The sequence below is a fragment of the Dasypus novemcinctus genome, chromosome 9, assembly GCF_030445035.2.
Source record: "Dasypus novemcinctus isolate mDasNov1 chromosome 9, mDasNov1.1.hap2, whole genome shotgun sequence".
In the NCBI taxonomy this organism is placed as follows: Eukaryota; Metazoa; Chordata; class Mammalia; order Cingulata; family Dasypodidae; genus Dasypus; species Dasypus novemcinctus.
Genome location: NC_080681.1, coordinates 47,312,300 through 47,318,740, shown reverse-complemented (window position 1 = coordinate 47,318,740; position 6,441 = coordinate 47,312,300). Strand labels below are relative to the sequence as shown.

Genomic DNA, 6,441 nt, shown 5'->3' with positions numbered 1-6,441 from the left:
ATAGAGATCTGCCCACCAAGCATAAGTCACTCAGCTTGTTCAGTCAACAAGAGTGTTCTAGAAGCCATCAAAGGAAGACTTAATGAATTTTTTCATGAGCTCCTTCTTCAGCCACACAATAAAGTTCTGATGAAGACTACATGGGGTGTACTGGATCCTTCTGTTGGGAACACGTAATTGAATTATTTAGGTTGATATCCAACCTCCTTAAAACATATATCAGCAGCGTAAATGGGGACTGCATTGAACGGAATAGTATTAGAATCATTTGGGCATATTTTTCAAATATACACGAAATATGTTTTTTCCAAAGACAAGTGGAAATTTGTATTGCACTGATTCTTGAAAGTCCTTTTGAAAACATCTTTTTCAAAAATGTCAGTTGATGAAATATTTGAAGCCTAGGAAATGAGGGGGAAGACAGAGGCTGAGTGAGAGAAAAAGATGACATGATTACATGGAGAACTTCACAAGAACACCTAACTGTATTGTGCACCATTCTGATAAGGGACCCAATGGTGCATTAGTACAGCAACTTATGAAAGATCTTCCATATGAAGTCATGGAATGATGTGCGGCATTATACATAAGCCATTGGGTGAATCTATCAAATACACCATGGTAGATAGAGTTCAAACCTGCTATATCATTCATCCATAATATGAATGATGATATTGATTTTGAAGAAAGGGGTTTCTCACAGGATTCTTCTTTACAGCAAGACTCTTCTGGTTATCATGTGCAATAAATGGTTTCCAGTTTTATTGACCAATTTGAATTCAAAGATGAGAAGTTTTCAGATCAGTATGACATCAGTAATTTTTTTTGATCAAGTATCAGACATCAACTGTACTCACAATACAAATGAAAGCAGAAATATTGCCTCATTTGAAGCATGTTGTAAGGAAAGAATAAAAGAGTTTGACAATGCTGGCTCTGATCAAGAAGATAGCTGGGAGGAGAAGCACATCACATTTACAATAGAACCCCAAAGATAATCCAGTTTGGTGAGTACAGACAGTGAGGAAAATACTGACTTAGAAGAGGAAGGAATCAAATAAAACTGTTTAAATCCAGTAGTGCTAATACAGAGGATAAAATGGAGGTAGATTTAAATGAACTACCAAATTGGTCAGCCAGCATTGGTGTTAGACTCTGTGGGGATCTGATATCTGGAGCACATGGGAACCAATGCTAACTAAAGAGATAGGCTGTAATTCTTTTAAAGAGTTCATTTCCTCTTTGTTTTTTGTTTTTTCTTTTTTTTTAATTGACTTTGTAATAATATTACATCAAAAATATATATGTGAGGTCCCATTCAACCCCGCTCCCCCACCCCCCCCTCTCCCCCCCCATAAACACTCGTTCCCATCATCATGACACATCCATTGGATTTGGTAAGTACATCTTTGGGCACCTCTGCACCTCATAGTCAATGGTCCACATCATGGCCCATACTCTCCTCCATTCCATCCAGTGGGCCCTGTGAGGATTTACAATGTCCGGTGATTGCCTCTGAAGCACCATCCAGGGCAGCTCCATGTCCCAAAGACACCTCCACCTCTCATCTCTTCCTGCCTTTCCCCATACCCATCGTCCACCATGTCCACTTTTCTCAATCCAATACCACCTCTTCTATGTGGACATTGGATTGGTTGTGTCCATTGCACCTCTATGTCAAGAGGAGGCTCAAATTCCACATGGATGCTGGATGCAATCCTCCCATTTTCAGTTGTAATCACTCTAGGCTCCATGGTGTGGTGATTGTCCTTCTTCAACTCCATCTTAGCTGAGTGTGGTAAGTCCAATAAATCAGATTGTAGGTACTGGAGTCTGTTGAGGCTCAGGACCTGGCTATCACATTGTCAGTCCAGAGATTCAAATCCCCTAAATATATCTTAAATCCCAACGTTAACTGCACCTCCAGCACATTAGCATGAAAGTCTTATGAAGGGAGATCCCATCTGAGTCCAGATTCATCACACATAAACACCATTTCCAAAGAGGGGCCATCTGCCCTGGTAGTTAACCCCATCGGCCATGGCCATAACTCTCATGGGTCTCTTTAGCCTTCAAAGGAACCAATATCTGGGGGTTGTATCTGCTTTATCTGTCTCTCTGACTCTGCTCAGTTGTGCATGAGGGCAATCCTTCTGCCAGCCTCCAGACTCTTTTTTAGAAACTCGAAGCCATATAAACTCATTTCTCTTTTCCATTTCCCCCTTACTTTAGGTCAAACAGCATTTTAAAGTCATGTTATTTTATGTAGACCTGGATATTCTGCTGATCCGCATTGAACCTTCCATATAAGGTCCTTTTCCAGTTGCATCATCAGTTGGTATTTGATAGTGGTCCCTCGTTGCCAGGGAGGCTCGTCCCCGGGTGTCATGTCCCACGCTGGAGGGAAGGCATTGCATTTACATGCTGAGTTTGGCTTCGAGACTGGCCACATTTGAGTAACATGAAGGCTGACAGGAGGAAATTCCCAGGCACAATGTTGCTCTAGGCCTTGTTCTTATTTTAGGTTTATCAGCTCACAAGCATAGTCATTAGCATCAGGGGCTCACTGTTGAACCCTCACTCCCTCCAGGTCCCCGCCGCTGTACCTGGGAGACTGTCGCTGCTCCCCTAGGGACCGCGGCAGAGCACCACTGGCCAGGAACCCAGTACCCCCCCTGCTGTGGTTTTTAATTGTTGCCACTATGGGTATATCCAATCATTACCATGCCCCCTGGACATATGTTCTGTACAGCTCCCTGTCAGCCATATATCACCTGTCATTGGTATCCCATACCAGTATCCCTCCATTGCCATTGTTGAAACACTCTGTGGTCCAGAACTCCCTGAAATTTGAAGCCCAATATAATGTCATGGTCCCTTACTAGGGAATGGTATATAGCGATGGGTTTAAAGGATGGATAAAGAACTTGGATAAAGTTAGATAAAGAACTTAGATAAAGAATGTTGACTTGAAAAAATTCCACATCCTATCTTTTTTTTTTTTCCCCCCCCCCCTAATTATTCAGCATTTCTTCACAGGAGTCCTAGACCACAGCAATGCATATATATAATATACAGCACTCCCATACATCCACCACAAAACCTTTTTCCTTCCACAGCGATACTCTTACACCCTTTTCACATCATATTTACTTAAGGTGATGTACAGAGTCTGAGATATTAGCTTTCTAACAAGGTAATATCTGTGCTTACATTATAGTGCATACTTTAGGATACACAGTTCTTTACATTTTTAGTTATCCTATGTTTTACATTATGGTTTACATTATCAGTCTGTCATCTCCTATATGTTATGGTGTAATATTACATGTTTTATATCCATCCTTGTGTACTCTCAAAAAACTCCTCTCTTGCCCCCCTTTTACTTTGGTTCCACACATTTAACGTCCATTTTCCCTTCCACCTTGGTGCCCACCATTTCCTCTTTGAATACAAATGATTCCTTGAGAAGTAATTCTCCAGTAGAAATGGAAATCCTTAGGCTCTCTAACTACCAGTTTTTCTGCCTTTGCCACAAAGCCAGAAGTGCCAGGGAGTGTGGCTATGGAAATCAGCTCTATTGGAGAGAAAGATGCAGAAAGTACATACAAAGTAACTGAGACTGTGATGAATGGCAGCATGAAGGAAATCCTCAGCCTCGATATAGATGTCAAGACAGAGACTATAGTCTTCAAAATCAATGAAGGAAAATTGTCTATCTTCAATATGCTGTTTATAAATGTCTACTGGAGGAGACCACTGACATGGCAGAGTAAAGTTCACAGTCCCCCATTCCATCAGCAATAGTCCAGAGCATCACATTTTTCATAGACTGAGCCAGTGGTTTGATGGGATAAGTCAGCCAAAACAACAGTTGCTGAGGGCCAACTCACAGTACTGTATGCTCAGTCTTGCAGGAAGAGTGATCTCTTTGATTGAGGCACTAGAGTTCCCACCCGAGGAAGATGATTTGCCTAGAGTTAACTATCTAACATTTCCCAGAGTTAATTTTTCTGGGTTAAATATATCTGTTTGTATGTTCCTTCCATAAGGAAAAAGTAACCTTTAAAGCTGGAAAAAATACATGATAGGAAAGCCAAGAAGCCTGAGGATTGCTTCAACCAGACCAGAACACTACCAAACTGAGGAGGAAGCAAGCCTTCTGGCCTTCCAAACCATTAGACAATAAATTTCTATTGTTTAAGCCAACCCAATACATGGTATCTGTCATAACAGCTCAAGCAAAACTAAAACCAAGTATTATTGTAGAACTGTCTATTTGTCCTTTCAATTATGTCAATATTTGCTTCATATATTTTGGGACTCATTTATTAAAGGTATATATTTTTAACATTGTTATATTTTCTTGATGAATTTTCCATTTTATTAATGCATTTTTCCTTGTTGTTTCTTATAACTATTTTTGGTTACAGGAAATAGTTGTATATCTAATATTATAATATATTATTATAATAATAGCTGTATATCTGATATTATAATAGTAAAACCACCTAGGTGGTTTTTGATTACTATATGTATAGAATATACTTTCTTCCATCCTTTTTCTTTCAATATATTTGTACTTTGGTGGCTAAATAAACAGTATATGATTGAATCAAGCTTTCTTTTTAATCCATTCTGTCAATCTCTATCTTTTAATTGGTGAATTGAATCCATTTATGTTTATATTGATAAGTGCTAATGAAAGGACCTACTTCTGTCATTTTGCTATTTGTTTTCTGTATGTCATAACTTTTGTCCTCAATACTTCTAATGTTAACTATTTTATTTTATAAAAGTTTTAGATTACATAAATGTTACCTCAAAAATACAAGAGGGGGTGTGGAGCCAAGATGGCATCAGAGTAAGGAGCTCCTGGAGTCAGCTCCTGAAATAGGGTGGTTGGCGGTCACCCAGAGCTACCTAAAGCACCTTTTGGAGGACCCAGGAGACCAGAGGAGTATCCTGCAACATCCTTGACAGTGTGGAAGGAGGAGACTACCCATCTACATATAGGAATCCTGAGGAGAGCTCTCCACACCACGGAGGTCGGTGCCCATGGCATGCAAGCTGCCTTGGGAGCTATTCCGTGTTTGGAATTGAAGTTCCATTTCCCCCAATAAAAAACAAGAGGAAAACAGTGTGGCACTGACTTCAGGTACTGATTAGTGGATTTGGTGGGCTGAAGTAGAATCCTAGGAACAACTAAACTTTGAGCCTGTCCAGGTCAGAGGGAAGTTGGTGGTTGCCATTCTGACTCCACCCCAGGCACAAAGGAAAGCAGTGATGACTGAAAATCATAGTGCTTGTAAGGACCAGCTTCTTTCCACCCAGGTTGGATTGCAGGTCTAGTCTAAAGCTAAATCCCACCTCTAGCAGGCAGGAAGGGGGAGGGGAGAACTGATACCACACCTCTGGGAAGCTGCAAGCCATGCTGCAGAGGCTGGTGTCCATCCTACTCTAGGGGCACAAGCCACCTCAGGAGCTATTCCATGGCTGGAGTTAAAAGCTCCATTTCCCATAAACAGTGGAGGAAGAGACAGATGTCCACTGACCTCAGCTACTGATTAGTGGGCTCAGCTGGCTAAAGTGTAATCCTAGAGTCAGCTAGGTCTGAGCCTGTCCAAGTGGGAAAGAGTCCAGTAGCTGCCATCTTGACTCCACCCCCAGCATGAAATCCAGTGTAGGTAGGGATGGGCTTCTTTTCACTGAGATTGGACTGCAGCTCTAGCCTCAGCTCCAGCCCCACCTCCAGCAGAGAGGTAGCTGGTGGGGCCTGCACCAGGCTCTCCAGGGAAGTGCGAGTGCTCTCTGCTGGCAGAGGCTGAATAGTCAGACACCTGGGGTTGCATCCCTGCATGCCAAAAGAATAGGAGAGGAACTGTGTATCCTCAGCCTCTCCAGGCAATGACAGGAGTTTTCAGCCCACACAGATTTCTTGAGTGCCTTTGAGCCCATCTCTACCTCTGCCCCTCCACAGGATAGGAGGGGCTGGTGTTGCCTCAACTTCTCAGGGCAATAGTTTTGGGCTGCACAAGTCTGATTGTTGGGCATCTGTGACTCAACCTCCATCCTCAATAGGACAAGAGACTGACTATATTTGCCCAGCCTCTTTGGGTAACTGTGGGTGCTTTTGGCCCACATAACCTGGTCTGGTGGGTACTTGTAGATGCACTCTCACCCCCAATAGGAAAGAAGGGGACTGGTCTTTCTGCAGCCTTTTTGGGCAACAGCAGATCTTTAGCCCACATGGGCTGGACAACTGGATGCCTATAAATCCACCCCCACCCCCACCCCCAATAGGATAGGAGGGTTTTGGTGTCTGCACAGCCTCTCTGGACAATGGTAGGTACTTTCAGCTAACAGGGACTGAACTGTTGAGTGCCTGTGGATCCAACCCCATGCCTTAAGGGGATAGAATGGGGCTGGTGTTTCCTCAAC

At 42.5% G+C, this 6,441-nt stretch overlaps 1 pseudogene; it reads left to right on the top strand.

Moving 5' to 3' along the window:
• The first annotated feature begins 457 nt into the window (after positions 1-457).
• On the top strand, positions 458-3,807 carry LOC101411607 (serine/threonine-protein phosphatase 6 regulatory subunit 3 pseudogene; annotated as a pseudogene).
• Positions 3,808-6,441: the final 2,634 nt, after the last annotated feature.